The 18,663-nt window shown below is 39.4% G+C and overlaps 1 pseudogene; it reads left to right on the top strand.

The window, feature by feature from the left end:
- Nucleotides 1–10,166: 10,166 nt before the first annotated feature.
- On the top strand, nucleotides 10,167–11,341 carry LOC105730514 (keratin, type I cytoskeletal 19-like; annotated as a pseudogene).
- The last annotated feature ends 7,322 nt before the right edge of the window (nucleotides 11,342–18,663 follow it).

Below are 18,663 nucleotides of genomic sequence, written 5' to 3'. Positions count from 1 at the left end.
TATAACTCGCTTGGCTAGGTAAGTGGGAGAGCAGAGCTAAGATTGAAACCTCCATCAGATTCAAATAGCTATGCTATTAATATTTGGCTTCCCAATATTTTCTTATCCAGTGAGTTCTAACACACCTACTATCGACACTTTAATTCCAAAATAGTAATCCAGTTACAAAAATCAAACTAAAAGGATCTGAAGACGTTGAGTTTCTTTCTTTCCTTTTCAGCACTCGACTTGTTTAAATGCTGCATCATTAATCCTAACAGAGATCTTATGTCTGTCTGGGCAACTTTTAAACTATTCAGGAACTATATTAACTCATTCTCTAAATTGTGGTGTCTGGATTAATGAGTTATATTTACATGCATATAGAGTTATGTAAAATGCTGTGCATCAATACAATACATTTATACAATTTATTAGGCTTTCTTACTCTTGGGCTGTTTAATTGTTACTAGATAAATTACATTAAATGATGACTTTACTCACTATTTGAGACAATGGGAAGATGAACATCTTTGAAATATGTTTCAAAATCATAACATTCAGTCAATCACACTGTTTATTGTTACTTTAATTTTGCTTCCAAGATGGAAGTTATTTTTCCCAATATTATAGCTGGGTCTCAACTCTCACAGATTCCCTAAGCCTAAATATTTAATATATTAGGCTGGTTAAAATGCAAAATGGCTGAGCTACAGACTGCCAGCCTAAGGCCGCAGTTTAGATTTTCTTCTTTATTTTTTTTCCCTGTATATTAAACATCACAGTAGGGGCCTGTTAACAATTGGGGTTTATTGGTTATGGGATTTCTGTTTTATAGTGACAGAAAAACTCTGCACATCACTAGGTACACAGCAAAAGACTTCTATAATGAAACCTTTTTTAATTGGGTTGCATTTTATAATATCCAAAACTGACATAGGAGGAATTAGAGTTCAGACATTTATCCTCAAAATTTAGAATTGGATTAGTTACTAGTGCTACTAAATTCCTTTACCTTATTCATTTCCAAAATGATTATAAACATGTATTATTATGGCAGCTCTCCTCCAAAGAGTCTAAGGCACTTTGCAAAGAATAATTCTCTCCTTGCCTCTGGGTAAAGGGGAGGAAGCTTACCAGAAATCACTCTAACTCTAGTTCTATTCCATAGTCTCAATGACCTAAATGATATAATGGAAGATCTGGATTTCCAACCCCATAGGCCAATGGTTATGCATTAAATCAAACATATTCCAGTACTATATAATTACATGAACCCAATAGACTGAAAAGTAAGATACAAATTATTTATTAATAAGTGTTTTACGGAAGGTAGTTTTGCATGAGTGTTTAAAAGCTCGGGTTCTCTTTTCAGACTGCCTTGAATTTGAATTCAGGGACCATAAAAAATAGTTTGGGTACATTAATTATAGTGAATATAGATGAGATCATGTCTCTCCCTTTCACTCCTCGTTTTCCCTTCATTATTCCCAATTCTCCTTGTTTCTTTAAAAGGAACACTATGAAGAAACACTCTACCATGCATCACAGTGGAGTTGGTGCAGCATTCCAGTGAACCCAACTTCTAATTACAGCTCTGCATCCAAACCAACTGCATAATTCTGCTTCAGTTCAATAAGGGGGTTGGGCTAGGCCACTAAATATTTGTTTACTTTCAGACTAGATGGGAACAAATTTAACAAGGTTATTCTTTGTTCATTCTGAACCTGTGCTACCCATCTACTTAAACAGGCTCTGGAAATATTGCTCACCTGCATCCCACAGAATACTCACTCACATTTTGTCTGGGAATGAATGGCAAGAAAACACATTATTTTTGTAATTGGTGAGTAAACCAGACTCTTCCAGTTGTAGAAAATTTTGTAATTTAAATAAAATTAAATTTAATATGTGTTTTTAAATTTAAGGAGTATGCTCCTTCCAGTGGTTAAAAACAATGTAACTTAATTAAATGCATTCATATTCCCATTCTAGGTCTGAACAAAATTTCTAATTCTGGAACTGTCTTTCCATATGTACGTATGTATTATTAATATCAAGAGTGATATCTTTACTCGTTTTTTTTTTCCAGCTTGTGATTAAGTTTTACTAAAATCTCTGTCATACCTACTTCTATTGTTTAGCTGTATCTCTTTCAGCTTTCTTTCCCCTATCTTTTATAAATAAAACATGATCCTTAAGAATGAAATATTATTAATGTTGTTTTATTAGACTGAAGGCAGCACAATATTTCATAGGCATGTCTTATAATGAATGAAATACAGCCACACAGAGATGTCCACAAACCAAACACATAAAACAGAAACATGTATTCAAACTGAGGATGGAATGCTGAACAGGAATTCTAGTCACTGTATTTTGTAATTTTGTTTTCCCTTTTGCCATTAACCTGGGACAAATGATTTAATGTTGTGTCTTAATCTTCCATTTGTAGAGTAAAACCAATATCAAACTTGTTTAAACTGCAAAATGAGAGCTGGTGCTGCACAACTTTGGCGTTGGTAAATCATATTCTTAGTAAACCTGAAAACAGTCTGAATCTTGAAGCAGTTAAACCTGGGGATAATCATTTACCTTATCCAAGAGATATATCATTCATTCGTAGAACTACACTATGAATGTCAGTGGACACATATATGAAGAAATATATTGTGGACAAGTATAGGGGACAAAGGGGGGGCCTAAATATACTATACCACAAAGCAGAAGATGATGATGTGTGCTTCAACACTAGCATTAAGTTCTACAGGAATTGAAAGGTAGAAGGCTCAAGGAACAATTTTACTATCTCACTGGCAATGTAACCAGAATTACCTGAATTGACAAATTAAAGGAGTAAATTACCAAATATCAAATACTGCAAAAAGTTAGGTAATATTGTACTTTCCCAAAGATACTTCTTGATATTATATGGGTTACATGTTAGATGGCCACGTACTTTATCTTTCAAAACAGCACACTTTTGAGAGTGAAAGGAGATATATTAATTACTCTGGATAACAGGTATAAACTAAGACTATCTCGGGCAATCTGGGATGCAGTGTTAAGTTTGAAACTGGACAGAGTTAGGAGACATTAACGTACTTGCAAGCTAACAAATTAGCCTGCCACAGTATGTCTGTATATGTGCATACTTGTATGTGTATATGCACATATTTATGTGTGTGTGCATGCATTTACACTCTAACAGAAATACGAGACCTCTAGTCAGATCAGAAAATAGATTTCTTATCTCTCTTAATAGAGCATCTTGTGTCAGTTCCCATACTGCTATTCCCCATGTGGCAATTTTGCGAGAGCCAGATATACCTGCTCAGGTAGCACAGGAGAGAACACCACATTGTGAAACTCAGAACTTACATAGGCCAGCTGGCATGCCTGCACATCCTCTTTGCTGGGGAGAGAAAGAAAGAGTTAGAGAGATAGAGATAGAGATACCTTTGCTCTGGAATGTGAACCAATCCTATTTGGGGAAAAAAGAGGAAGATGTCTACTTCATCACCTTCACCACTCTGGAATGTAAATGAGTGGCTCTCAGGAGCTAAATCTCTATAGGTCTCTGGAGGTATATATCTTTAGGATTGCTATTCAATTATTTTTTTGTTTGTTTGTTTGTTTTGTTTTGTTTTTGTTTTTCACTTTTTGTTTTGTTGAAGTCTCACTTGTCGCCCAGGCTGGAGTGCAGTGGCGCAATCTTGGCTCACTGCAGGCTCCACCTCCCGGGTTCCAGCAATTCTCCTGCCACAGTCTCCCAAGTAGCTGGGATTACAGGCATGCACCACCACGCCAGGCTAATTTTTGTATTTTTAGTAGAGACAGGGTTTTGCCATGTTGGCCAGGCTGGTCTTGAGCTCCTGATCTCAAGTGATATGCCCTCCTCGGCCTCCAAAAGTGCTAGGATTACAGGCATGAGCCACTGAGCCCAGCTCCAATTATCTGTTAACCCACGTGCCAGTGCTCTTTGCTCAGAAACATTACAGCATTTATGAAACACTGTCTACCAACAAGTCTCTCACCCTAGTTGAATGCTGGGTGCATGGCAATCTTTTAAAAACCAAAGACAGTTACGTTAAGTTCAGAATTTTCAGTGAAACCTAATCCTTCCCTAGGTTTCTCAGATATCCTATTTGGGGCTAATTTATGTATTTATATCTGAGTTGCACATCCAGAGTGAATCCAGTTGAATTCCCCACAGATTTCTGGGATGAGAAACATAGGCATTAGGTCTATTTTTGGTAGTAAACTACAGAAATCTGATTTGAGCTAGCTTAAACCCCCAAAATAGAATTTGTTATAAGGCCATTGGGTGTCAGAAAACCTAAGGGAAAGATGAGCTGAAATGAAGGCTTCTGCTTCTCTGCATCTTTTTCCTGGTGCTTCTGCCTCATTCTTCTGTTTCATTGCAGATCAGCTCCCTTTGTGTGTCTGTCTATATAGCTTAACATGTAAAATAAAGAATACTTTTGTTCCAAAAAGTCCTCACATAGCTTTTAATGCATATTTTACATATCTCTCTGTCTTAGGCTTTGTGGTAAGAAACAAAGATTCAATCAAATTACTGTGGGAAATTCGTGTAATAACAAGAGAGGCCGTGTGGAGCTTAAAAAAAGCAAGAGTCATGGGTTTCTAAATAGGCAGACTCTAACACTGAGTCAGAAGCTAGAACCGGGTTAACTTTCAGCCCCTAGGAAGTTAGATTTTGCTCATCTTTTGTGTTTAACATAATTCAGAAGCTCACTCTTCTCCTCCTACAGCTAGTACTGGTGTTACCCAACAAAAGCCATGTTACTACGAGGCCGTCTTTATGAACTTTCCCACCAGAGCACCCTGGCCTCCCTTGTATGTTTCCAGCTTCTGGTAAGAACTACTCAAGTCTCCTTTCAGTGGCACCTTTAGGATTTCTGTATGGGTGAGACTCAAGGGCAGGCATGAGGTTTGAAAATTGGCTGTTTTTTTTTTTTTTTTTTTTTAAGGAATTGAGGTGGGAAGTGATAAAGATTATGGAGTAGGAGTGAGCCTTTTTCCCAAGCCAATGTCAGGTCTAAAAATGTACACATTTTTGAAAGAGAAAATCTGATTGGAATGGAAAGTGGCTGTCATGCAGAGCTTTTGCACTGTCCTCAAGTCATGTGCTCCCTCCCTGACCTAATCAGGAATGTCCAGAGAGGCATGGTCACATGGCATAGCTCAGGATTACTCCCATAGAAGGAGCTGCCTGGACAATATTACCCAGGGTTCCTGTATCATCACCATTGGTGTTCCTCTGATTAAAGCAGAGGGAAGCTTATTTGTAAGAGCACCAAGTCATAAACCTGAACCCCAGCTCTATGGTTTGAAGGGTTGGTGAATGTAGACAAGTTATTTTCTGTCTGTGAGGTTCCATTTTCTTGTCTTCAAGATGGAGACACTAACCCCAGTTGAGACCAGTAGTGAAGACAAAATGAGACAGTGGATATAAAAGAATTTTGTGGTTGGTAAAGCCGTGTGAAAGTAAAGGTTTAACATTTGCAGTGCTGTAAAACTTTCAGAAGACTTGAGTAATATTAATAATTAAATAGCCAACACTTCCTGAATGCTTCTGTTCTAAAAACATTGTGCATATTATTTTAATTAGTCATCATAATTACTCTATGGGGTATATACTTTATTCTTTCTATTTTCAGATGACAAATCTAATGTACACGGAGGTAAAGTAACTTGCCCAAGGTCACACAGCCAGTAAGTAAAGTCAGGATTTAAACCCAGATGGTCTGGCTCCAAAACCAGTACTCTGTTCTACCTAGGTCTCTAAGACTCTAACAAAGTTTCATGGTAACAAGCAGTACAAAAATATAAATTAATCTATAAGGTAGAAAAATCAACTTCTTGTACTGTCCTAAGGAGGTAGTGATAACCTTAAGAAACTGATTTTTGTATGAGAAGAGAATCTACTTTATATACAACGAATCTGGCCAAAGTTGTGCCACTTGCTGGTTTAAAAAGATTACTTTCATTTATTTTTTTGTTTTCACATTTATACTAGGAGGGTCTCCTTACTCTGTCAGAAATACTCATAGGTGTTAGTGAACACTGGTGGGTGAGTTTCTGGATTAAAGAAGTGCTATGCCAACAAATAAAATCTTTTGATCTTTTGTAAAGAAAATAGCTCTATAACTGTTAACTCTTTTTGTTAAGAAACTCAGTTCCTTTCAACCATAAGCGATCATACGGTTGAAGTGATAATAACCCATACAAACATTGATTTTTCTGAATTCCACAGTTTTTTAATTTCCCTAGTTAATATCTTGATGTATACATACAGATTTTCTGAAAATAACAGAAAAATTCTACTACTCCAAACTGGTTCCAGAATTATTATGCAGCTTTTTATAATTGAAAGTTTAGATGGACAGTTATTTTGTTCTTTTTTCATTTATTTATTCATTTAAAAATTAAAATATATTTCATATTAATATATACTTATTTTTAAGTTAAGGGGTCTAAATACTTCGCATGATTCTCACTGTCCATGAAGATCTAGTACAAAAGTGGTAAGAAAACACTGGTGAATAGTAATTCACTAATATTGTTATTGTTTTAATAGCTAACAATCATCACAGGTTTACAATGTTTTAGGCACTGTTTTAAATGTTTTTGTGTGTAATTCTTTTAATCTGCACTGCTTTAAATCATTGGTGTAACAGAGATTACTAGTTTTCCCCCAGTTTCTGTTCTCCCATCTTGCTATAGTGATAAAGTTTTAGCAAGGCATGTGGCATCTCTTGAAACTAAATGTGGCCATTGACTAGGTTCTGGTCAATGGGATTGTGAGTGGGAGTGATGTGGGAACTTCTGGTTCATACTTCTAAAGGAAATGAGGACATGTTCCCTTTTTTTCTTATCCTCTTCTGCTGGCTAGAATGCAGATATCCTGGTGGGAGCTGAAGCAGCCATCATGGTTCAGGAGATGGAAGCCACCTTTTGAGAGAGCAGAAGAAAAAGACACAAGAAGTCAAACTCCACAGAATTATGGTGCCACTTTACCAGCCCTGGACTCCTATATTGAAGGGAAGCAAACTTCAATTCATTTAAGAGGCTATTATTTTTGTTATTATTATTATACAGCCAAACCACTACTGTAACTACTGAAGCTGATGTCATCATTATTCTCATTTTAAAGATGGATAAACTGAGACACACAGAAATTAAGTGATAGAGTAGCAGAGCCAGGTTTGAACTACAGAATCTGGTTCCAGAGTCTTCCCTGTTAACCACAGCCCTCTATTTTTCTGATAAGATGCCATGCACACTTGTGTTAAATTAATTTTAACACATGATTTTCTGCCATTTATGACTTAGGGATGGGAAAGTCAGACAGTTTTTTTGTTTGTTTTTGTTTTTTATGCCTTTCCACATTTTGTATCAGTGATCAGGTTGAAATCAATATGGATGTGTCTAGATTCATTCAGGTAAGGATGGTGAGGTTGATAATGGAATCAGAAACAGGGTGGCACAAGTGATGATGTGCAGAAGATAAGGATGAGGAGGTAATGAAATTAAGATGAGAATGTGACTAAAGAGGGTCAATTTCTGCACAGCTGATATGGAAAGCAAATAACAAGTGTGTAATAAAGCATAAGGAGATAAAGTAAGTATTTTCACATCACTGACAGATATGGCCCCATGTCAGGTGCAATCAAGGTTGCCTGGCATCTTGCAGTTGGTCCTACTAGCCAGCAGGTTCCCTGGGACAACAATGATCCTGCAGCCTAAAGGAACAGGTAATACTCTGGAAACTTGAGTTTCAGTGTGACCCTCTCCACAGCAATCTTTTCAGCTTTAGGCCTTCCTGGGAAGCCTCAGAGCAGCATTTCCTGCAGCTTCATTAAAGATACTGTTTCACTCACCTGTCTGTCCTGGCTTCTCCTTCTGTCAGCTTTTTGGCAGCAAAGGCAGGATAACCCTTGGTATTAGAAAGGTCTGATGCTTAAAATTAGAAGACTCTGAAATCATCTCAAATTGACTCCTCACTTTTCATATAGGTTGACCTAAATTTCATGTGAGAACAGAGATTCTTCCTCTTACCACATAATTTTTGAGCATGTTCTTCACTTTTCTCTATTTCATTTTCCTTAGGTGTGAACAAAAGACTTGAACTAAGTGAGTGCTGAGGGCATTTACAGGAATAGCCTTCCATGGTTTGCCCTTCTTCATAGCTTTGAATTTCCAAACCACTGAAAAAGAAGTCACAAACCATGCATTTTCTTTAATACATCCTTACTTTTCACTGCCTCAGTCACTTAAATAATGGGAAGTTTTGTGTGTTCATGCCTTTGTCTAACAAATCATGAAAGAGGAAGTGTCTCATTAGGAAAGGTGACTTGTATTTACTTACACTATGATTAAGGCAAAAAGACAATTCCATCTTTAGGAAAGTGAAGTTGTTCCAGGGAAAACAATGAGAAGATGCATCTGGACTCCACATTTCTGCTCTCTAGGCTTGCTCTCTCATTCAAAGGAGAATTTCCTAACTTTTAACTTCATAACCATTGCTCTAGGAGAGAAGTAGTAATGACCCTCACTGACAAAGAATGCAATGCAATTCAGAATATGCTTGATGCAAATCATCATCAAGTTGATAGTGCTTTACACTTGGCAAAGTGTTCTCACAGTACAAGGCCCCCTGCCCAATGTGAGCAAAACACAATGAATAAAATATGATCCCTGCTCAGAAGGGGCCTATAATCCAGGGTAGAAAATAGACAAGTGCATAAATAATTCTAACTCAAGACAGACCCCCCATTTATGCTTTATTAGAGGTACAAAGAAAATAATAGCAGAACAGCAGAGGGAAAGGTTACTTCCCATAGAGTTATAAATGAAGGATTCTTGAAAAAAGTGAGAAGTTGTTAAGGCTATTGCCAATAGCAAACATAATTGGTTACTTTACCTATTTCTTTAATTTCTTTCAATTTTTACAATAACCCAAATGAGGAAGTACAACATGAAGAAAAAATTTGAAAATGCAGGAAATCTGCTGTCTTATGTAGACAAGACATTCTCTGGGGTGAATAGCAGCATCAACCCCTTCTACCTAAGGTTGATGCTGCTATTCACCCCAGAGAAAACCACAGAGTTGTCTGTGTGAGAAGCATCTAGATTATAGAGCACTTCCTATAATTGGAGAGTGTACCCGATGACTTTTGATTTGTGGGCACATAAAGTAAATTTTATGCATGCTTCAATCTATATTTTAAGTTTGACCATACCTAACATGCCTATCAATAGCAGTCATTTTAGTATAATGAGAATATGTGATTTTTTTCCTTTTATTTATTTTCCAAATACGATTTAAGGGTATTCCTTTAATAGAGATAGAAAATAATAAAAAGAAATAAGAATAGTGACAGAGTAAAAGCAAGAGAGTGAGACATGAAGATGTTTTTCATATATAGGTTTCTTACATTTCATTTTTTTTTGGTGATTGAATGTACTGCAGTTCTTACCTTGATCCTTGAGAGTGCATATTGTTATTAGCAGACACTGTCAGCTGGTGAAAAGGGCACAGATCTGGAGACTTAGGGAGCTTAGGTTTTAAACCTGGCTCTCTTGCAAAAAGAAAAAAGAAACAAAAAAATCTTTTGGTAATATGCAGTTATGTACATCCCTCCATCTTTCTTCTTCACTATAGTTCTGTGTTTTTTGAGATGGAGTCTCACTCTGTTGCCAGGCTGGAGTGCAGTGACGCGATCTCGGCTCAGTGCAACCTCTGCCTCCCAGGTTCAAGCGGTTCTGCGCCTCTCACCTCGAGTAGCTGGGACTACAGGCGCAGGCCACCATGCCCAGCTAATTTTCATATTTTTAGTAGAGACGGGGTTTCACCATGTTGGCCAGGATGGTCTCTATCCCTTGACTTCGCGATCCGCCCACCTTGGCCTCCCAAAGTGCTGGGATTATGGGCATGAGCCACCGCGCCCGGCCAGTTCTGTGATCTTTAATAAGCCTTTTAACCTCAGCCTCAGGTAGCTCTTCTGTTGAGCGGTCATTTCCCTCATCAAGTGATTGTACAACATTGATAAACATATAATCCGTTATTTATTTTAGCTATTTAAAAAATATTTTTAGGCTCCTCCCGCAAATCGCAGACCCTGGGACCAGGGTTGCTCCATCTGTGCTCCGCCTCGCAAATGACTTCCTACAGCTATCTCCAGTCGTCCGCACCCTGGTCTTTCCGGGACCTGCGCGGCGGCTCCGTACATTTTGGGCCACGCGTCGCCTTTCGCCAGCTCAGCATGCACCGGAGGTTCCAGCGGCCGCGGCGTGTCTGTGTCCTCCGCCTGCTTCGTGTCCTCGTCCTCCTCGAGGGGCTACGGCGGCGTCCTGGCCGCGTCCAAAGGGTTGCTGGCGAGCGAGGAGCTCACCAGGCAGAACCTCAAGGACCGCCTGGCCTCCTACCTGGACAAGGTGCGCGCCCTGGCGGCGGCCAACGGCGAACTGGAGGTGAAGATCCGCAACTTGTACCAGAAGCAGGGGCCGGGCCCTCCGGCGACTACAGCCACTAGTACAAGACCATCCAGGACTTGCGGGACAAGATTCTTGGTGCCACCATTGAGAACTCCAGGATTGTCCTGCAGATCGACAGCGCCCGTCTAGCTGCAGATGACTTGCGAACCAAGTTGGAGACGGAGCAGGCTCTGCGCATGAGCGTGGAGGTCGACATCAACGGTCTGCGCAGGGTGCTGGACTAACTGACCTGGAGATGCAGATCGAAGGCCTGAAGGAATAGCTGGCCTACCTGTAGAAGAACCATAAGGAGGAAATCAGTGCGCTGAGGGGCCAAGGGGGAGGCCAGGTCAGTGTGGAGGTGGATTCGGCTCTGGACACCGATCTCACCAAAATCCTGAGTGACATGCGAAGCCAATACGAGGTCATGGCCGAGAAGAACTGTAAGGATGCTGAAGCCTGGTTCACCAGCCGGACTGAATAATTGAACCGGTAGGTCGCTGGCCACATGGAGCAGCTCCAGATGGGCAGGTCTGAGATCGCTGACCTGTGGCGCACTCTCCAGGGTCTTGAGCTGGAGCTGCAGTCACAGTTGAGCATGAAAGCCGCCTTGGAAGGCACACTGGCAGAAACCGAGGCTCCCTTTGGAGCCCAGCTGGTGCAGATCCAGGCGCTGATAACCGATAATGAAGCCCAGCTGGGCGATGTTCGAGCTGATAGAGAGTGGCAGAATCAGGAGTACCAGCGGCTCATGGACATCAAATCGCAGCTGCAGCAGGAGATCACCACCTAACGCAGCTTGGTCTACGGCCAGGAAGATCTACACTACAACAGCCTGTCCGCCTCCAAGGTCCTCTGAGGCTGCAGGCTCTGGGACTTCTGCTGTCCTTTGGAGGGTGTCTCCTGGGTAGGGGGATGGGAAGGAAGGGCCCCTTACCCCCAGCTCTTCCCCTGACCTGTCAATAAAATTTTATGGTCCAAGGAATATATATCTATACACACACACACGTATATATTATATAAAAATATATATAACATAATATCTATAAAACATATAAAAATATATTATAAAAATATCACATGATCATTGTAAAAATGTGGAAAACACAGCAAACTAATCAGAAATTCATAAATATCACCCCTGACTTTACCACCCAGTGAGATCCACATTACTTGCACTTTGTTGAATCTACTTCCCATTTGTTTCTCCATTACATGCCAAGAAAGGTAAAAGCAGGGAATCCATCTTTATCTGACTCAATGATCCTGGTCAGGCAAGGAGGCACTTAACACATATGTTGAATGCATAGGATATAAGCATGGTTTCCTTATTATCTTTTCTTTTGAGATGGAGTCTTGTTCTGTCACCTAGGCTGGAAAGCAGTGGCATGATATCAATTCACTGCAACCTCCGCCTCCCAGCTTCAAGCAATTCTCCTGCCTCAGCCTCCCAAGTAGCTGAGATTACAGGCACACCACCATGCTTAGCTAGTTTTTGCATTTTTAGTAGAGACGGGATTTCACCATGTTGGCCAGGCTGGTCTTGAACTCCTGACCTCAGGTGATCCACCCGCCTCAGCCTCCCAAAGTGCTAGGATTACAGGTGTGAGCCATCACACCTGGCTGTTTCCTTATCTTTTTCAAAACTCTCTTGTGACTCAGGCTGAATTTATTCCATGCCTTAAAAATAGGCCTTTTCAAAACTTGGTACCTCTTGTTTTTTTTCAGGGCCTGCTCCTGTTTACCCTTTAGTTTCCCAATTATCTTGTGAGGCTTCTAGAACAGACTTCCCCTGCTCTGGTGCATACTTGTAGAATGATAGAGTGGTGGTTGTAGACAGGCCCAGGGAATCTTCTGTTCTCTTCTTTAGTTTCCAAGAGGGAAATCCAAGGCATCCAGAGGGAACTAGATCAAAGTTACAGAGAAGGTTCTAAGTGGACACTGGACTCATCTTGAAACTCCTATAGCCCTCACCCCAGAACAGAACATCTGGAACCTGATGATATAGTCAATCTTGAGATATTCCTGTCCTTGTGTAGAGAAGTCAACTAGAATTTAATTTATATCTCTACTTCAACTTATGAGGCATTTCTTTGCTGATACAAGGTCTGATTTACATTTTGTAGGCTTTCCTCCCCACTAACACTACAAAGAAGACTCCTTAGGGTGTCTCATAACTGTCACATTGGTCTCTGTTGACCTTAAGTTTACCTCTCAGAATACTCTGAGGTGCTTCATTTGCATTCCTTCAGTCTTATTTTTCTGTTTTTAGTATTACATGTTCTGTCATCTATATGCATTTTTTTGAGCATAGCCTTTAACATAGGAATATAGGAAAGATCTGAAGAAGCCCAGTCAGCAGCCATGTTACGTAGTAATTCATGTTAGTGCTTGAAATTATTGTGTCAATTTTAATGGAATTGATATAGTTCTGGCATAAATCTGTATTGTTTTAGTGCTCAGCTCTACAAAAAACTTCCCACTTACAATTAATAAGACACGTTTACGTCATGAGAGATAATCCTCTGAAGTATACTTTCAGTGTGGAAAGGCAGGGAGAGTCCATCTTCCATTCATCCTGAGTCTTCTGTCAATTGCCTCCTGTGAAGAAGCCAGTTGCTCAGTGATCAAGATTATAGGCTTGATTCTCAAGGCCCAGGAGCATCTAAGCGCATTAAAACACACACTTTGGGTGCTAAACAAATCACAAAGTAATTCTAGGAGAGTTTTAGAAACATTTCTGCTTTGCAAAGTGCTTCAATCACATGATCTCCCATTTTTGTTTCTTTGTTATGCTTTTTTTGCTTCTGATTATTTTAATTTACAAATCAAAACTATATTTTTATGGTACACAACATGATGTTTTGAAATATGTATATATTGTGAAATGGCTAAATCAAGCTAATTAACATATGCATTACCCCACATATTTATTAATTTGTGATGAGAATACTTGAAATTCACTCTCAGCAATTTTCAAGTACACAATACATCATTATTAATTATAGTCACCATGTTGTACAGTAGCAGCCGCTTCAATAAATGATGTTGGAAAACTGAATAGTTTTAGACCCTTATCTCAGACTACAAAAATTAACTCAAAAATAAAGACTTAAATGTAAGATCCGAAACGGTAAAGCTACTAGGAAAAAAATTATGTTTCTAAGAATTTTTGTTCAATTTTTGTATTACTTTTCAATATGCTGCACTTCCATATGATACGTGCATATCGTTAGTACTGCATTCAAGTGTCAGGAAATTATAAAGTAAGAGGATATATATTAAGGGCCACATATCTTCAAACACATTATGCCCTTCAAATTACTTCCTCTCAATCCTAGCAATGACCGAAATTAATTTTCATACGTAATGGGCGCTTTAAAAATAAAAGTTATACACAACTAAAGAAAACAAATGGGAAGAATGGGACGATGTCTCTTTTAGCAGCAGGAAGCAGTTGCAACACGACTGTGACCATACAACATCAACTCCAGCAGCTGCCAACTCGCTAGCCAGGCGCGCTGGTGGTCGCCAGGCGCCCCCATTGCGCTTGCGCGCAGCAGCGGCGTTCCAAGGAACCCAGGCCGGCCGGGCGCTCTTCCCGTCCCAGTTTATCTAGGACCCTGCGCTCGCGCTGGCGCCGCCCCACCGTAGCTTTTCAGCTTAGTTTTTTAGCCCCTGGTGCTCGCGCAGCGAAGTGACAATGGGGAAGGGAGCAAGTGGCAGTGGCGACGGCAGCCTAAGAGGCAGAATGGACGAAAGGGGCGAGGCCTGCGAGAGTTCCCCATGGAAGGAATTCCATTTTATGCCTGCAGACCTTGGGAACTGGGATTTCTCAGGGTGGAACTGCGGGGCGCCCTCCTCCCCAAAGCGCGGAGGACAGGAAGCACCAGACACAGGAGGTACCGCGGGCCCATTTCCCACTCGCCACCGGAGTTCAGTTCCACAGAATTCGAACCTCACTTCCAAGAACCCACCACTGGCCCCTCTGGTTGGTTATTATGATTCACTAATTTCTGTTTAAAACCTGCAGAATTTTCGCATTGTCGGCACTTCTAAATGTATATATATATTTCTGGTAACGTTATGGAACCTCCATGACCGACCTACCTACCACTCAGCCCCTTATTTGTAGCGTCGTCAAATACAAGATGCTTTAAAATCCTCAAAAACATGGCTGGCTCTTTGAACGCATTTGGGGCATCCTCTTTCTAGTATTGGTGTGTTAGACTTACTGTCAAAAATACAATTACAATGCAGTGTAAAAATATTGGTTATTATTTAGTCTTTTTCCCCCTCAGTAGTATACAGCATGAATCACAGGAGCATAGATCTGGAATTTTAACCTTGTTAATTAACATAATTTCCTCATCATTTCTGTGAGTCACGATCATGTGAAAACTGCTGAGAGTTAGACATAAGGTACAATGCAACACACCTTTTCTAAATGGAGATGCCAGTGTTCTCCTTCCCACCCATCCCAATTTCTCTGGTGATTAATGGGTAAGAGTTTAAAACCTTGTAACTATTAGTGATGGGAAAAAAGTTGCTAATTTAATTTGGTTTGGTGCTCTATCAATTTAACTAATTCGCAAAATAATAATACAGATAATGCTGAAATATAACTTTTGCTGCCATACAATAGAAGATTGTGGGCCAGGGTAAGATATTTAAAGAAAAGGCCAGGAGTTTCCAGCTCCCCTCCCTGTCCCTGAAGAGAAGTTCAGCTGAAGGTGTCCCACTGTCTGCCCATCTTAGTAGGTAGGTGACATTTGGGGAGGTCTCCTTACAGGGGCTGTGAGATTCCAAGGGACCTCCTGACTGGATTAGCTTCCACCTAACAGTCTTTTCACTGTTCAGTGCCCCTTGTAACTTCTCTTGCTGACCATAGGGCTTGGCCCATCTTCTCAGGCTTCCTGGAGCAGAAAAGGCATGAATGTTCCAGCTTCTCCTGTCCTGTATATCCAAACAACTGTCCTGATATTTTAAATATTTTGAAGACTTCCACCCTCATCATATAAATTATAGAAATTGGAACAATTCTACATCCAACTACATCCTTGGGTTTGAATTCTGGCCCCATCACTTAACAGCTGTGAAAGTTTGGACAAGTTATGAAATCATTTCAAGCCTATTTTCTATATTTGTAAAATGACAATAGTAACAGTGCCTGTTTCCTAATGTTGTGGTGAAAACGGAATAAGATATTACATGTAAAGCCCTGATACATGAGTTATTAATAAGTATTATTTCCTTTATTTTGTTTTCTGCTTCACTTCCTAAAAGCTGTGTTATTTTGGACACAGTTCATTCATCAAATGGGAGGGGCAGGTAATAGTAGAATCTATTGTTGGTGTTGTGAAGATTACATTAATGAGTGAAAAGCATTTAGAACAAGACTGGGCTATACTAAATGGTAAAGAATGTTAACTTTATTCTATTCATTGATGTTTAGATCTAGACCCTTAATTAACGGTGGACACAGAAGGAACACAGAGTCAGTTCTCTTTTCTGTTTTCTATGTGTTCAGTGGTGAAGAAGGGAGCACACAGACTTCCTTCAAGAACTCCCAGACTGCTGCTTTCTCTTCAGTGTCTACTGTCTACTTCCAGACTCTTTCCAGGCTCTACCACTAGGTCTTGCTCTGACCTGAAGAGTGACTAAAGGAAGGTAGGATTAGTGTTTCTTTTGGCCCTTAATTGAGGACTGGAAGACATGCAGGGACACCTATTCTGAAGACACAGAACCATCCTAAATGTATGGGATATGGCGTGATCTTGGGCTTTTGATGTTCTTCAGGGACACTTATATTTCTCCCTTCAGGCTGACTGGTCATGGAAATCTATTTTCTAGTCTTTATTACTTCAGTTTGAGGCTCTAGCACTTGCTAAATCACACAAGCTCTTGAGAGGATGTATATTGTTAAGATTTCTGCAGTCAGCATTCCTCATTTCCTGCAGCCAGGATTGACTGAGCATCTGATATGGAAGGTTGGGTATTAAAAGCCAGGTATATGGTGAAGAGAACAGATCTGGTAAGCCCCCCTTTACAGACATCAAAGGCATACTTCCAGCCATTTATTGGCATTAGCTTTGCAGATTATGTAATGGTGCAGGTACAGTGAACCTAATGTGAGTTTTCATGAAGGAGAGAAGGCAGGCCAACCAGATGAGAGGAGTGGAAGAATGGTACCAAAAAGGTCTTTCTTGACATTTATTTTTCCAGCTGGATTTTCACAGCTGGCTGCTTAAACACCAGGTGGGAAATGAGAAACATGTTTCTCTTCTGCCACTTATCTAAAGTTTCCTAATTGAACCAAAGCATATATCATATGTATTTTCTACAGGCAGAACTCAGCATGTAGTCCTATGGCCTGCTGAAAGAGATAGCCCTTCACCTGGAAAATGGTGCTTCTTGCTCATAAGGCTCAATGTCGCTCTCTATAGCTGTTTTAAAAATAGCATCACAATTGCTCACTTGGCATCAGGAATGGGGTGGTGATGGGGTTGATGAGAAAGAATGTGTTTCTACTATAAGTTAAAATATTTTTAAAATATTTGGATGTCAGATCTCCTCGGCTGCCAGATTCTTAGTTCAACTTTCTCTTTATTTTCACTAAAACTGAAGGCTTTTCTAAACACAGAAGGCAGAGTACCTCCTGACATCTAGTACTAGTTTTTTTACCCTATTGACTAATGCTTTAGGGTTAAAACAGAATATATTTTGGCCATGTGGTTATCTGAGAAAAACTTTTGGTCATGTTTAGTATGCAGAAAGAAATTTTTTACCCTTTTTTAAGGATGGTGAAGGATGGAAATGAGAACCATCTCCCTAGAAAAATCTGCAAGACGGCCTGTGGGATACAGATACTTGCCTCCTAAATGTAGGCAGACTGCTGAGTGTTTTAGATCCAGTGATTACACAATCTGTTATAACATAAATAGATATCAATTTTAAGCTAAAAATGGATTTTGCTAGTGGGTCATGTGTAACAGCTCTCTCCAAATGAAAAAAAAATCTGATTGTAGTTAACTATGCGATATTTTAACAGACTAAAACTATAAAAAAGATTAAAGAATCTGTTTTCCATACAGTATATCTTTCTAAACCACAACCAAAACCAAACAGCTATATGTGGATTAATTTCTTGAATAGTCCTGGGGAAGGTCTCAATTATGCTGGTGATTATATCTGTATAGAAATAGTTGAGAACTAACACACTTATTCTCTTAAAACTGTGCTTTTACTTTCATGGAAAATAGCCCATTGCACATTGAATTGGGTTGTTTGGTAGACAATATTTTAATCAGCAGTATTGTAGGAGAGAGTCAAATTCTTGGCAGGGCCTGGAAAAGAGGGTCTGGGGTCTGTGGATACTTCCATAAATATACTTACCAGATTTAACATATAACACACAATATATATGGGAATTGCACAGTCTATTTGGAAACAGCAGTACTGCTAATATCTGAAGAAATGAGAGAAAGGCTTTGGCCTAAGTTCCTGGAACATTTGTGTGATTGCTGTTTTGAGTTTCAGGAATACTTCTGCAAAAGGTAAAGGGCTTTCAGAAAAACCACCTATCCGTACCCTACAGTGGTTTAGTTAAATAATTTATAATTTTCAGCTACATTTAATTACTTTTTCATCTCACTACTCTTAAAAATGCCATCTCATATTGAATAATGACATTGTGTTTATTTGCTGGGTAGACGAGTAAAGTCAAAATAAAGGCTTTAAGTTTGCAAATGTAGAAAACTGTTATTTAAACAATCAAAAAAGAAAGAAAATAAGAGGACTTGATTTATTATATAGCATTTAATTATGCTATTTAAGAATGTTTTTACAAATTTAAAACAGAGTTTCCTAACCTGGGTCTGTGAACTATAGATGAATTGTTAGGCTGCATAAGGTCTGTGAATTTACTGATATTATAAGCAGAATTTCAAATGTCTGTGCATATGTGCTCTTTGTTGGATATAGATTTTTCTCACTTGCATGAGATTGCCAATGATGTTCAAGAATTTTAAAAAACCCATTTAAAAACCACCAGTTTATAGGAGCCATGCATGCCAAATTTTAAGTTAAAAAAAAAAAAAGAATATGTAGACAATTTGTAAAAGTTGCCATAGAATTAATTTTCTCCTAAGTGGTAATTGAAGGATATCTGAGAACATCTTT

This window comes from Aotus nancymaae, unplaced genomic scaffold (genome assembly GCF_030222135.1).
Source record: "Aotus nancymaae isolate 86718 unplaced genomic scaffold, 86718_ANA_hifiasm-v0.15.2.pri h1tg000040l, whole genome shotgun sequence".
NCBI lineage: Eukaryota > Metazoa > Chordata > Mammalia > Primates > Aotidae > Aotus > Aotus nancymaae.
Note: the sequence above shows the minus strand (reverse complement) of the source record. Positions and strands in the feature narration are given on the sequence as shown.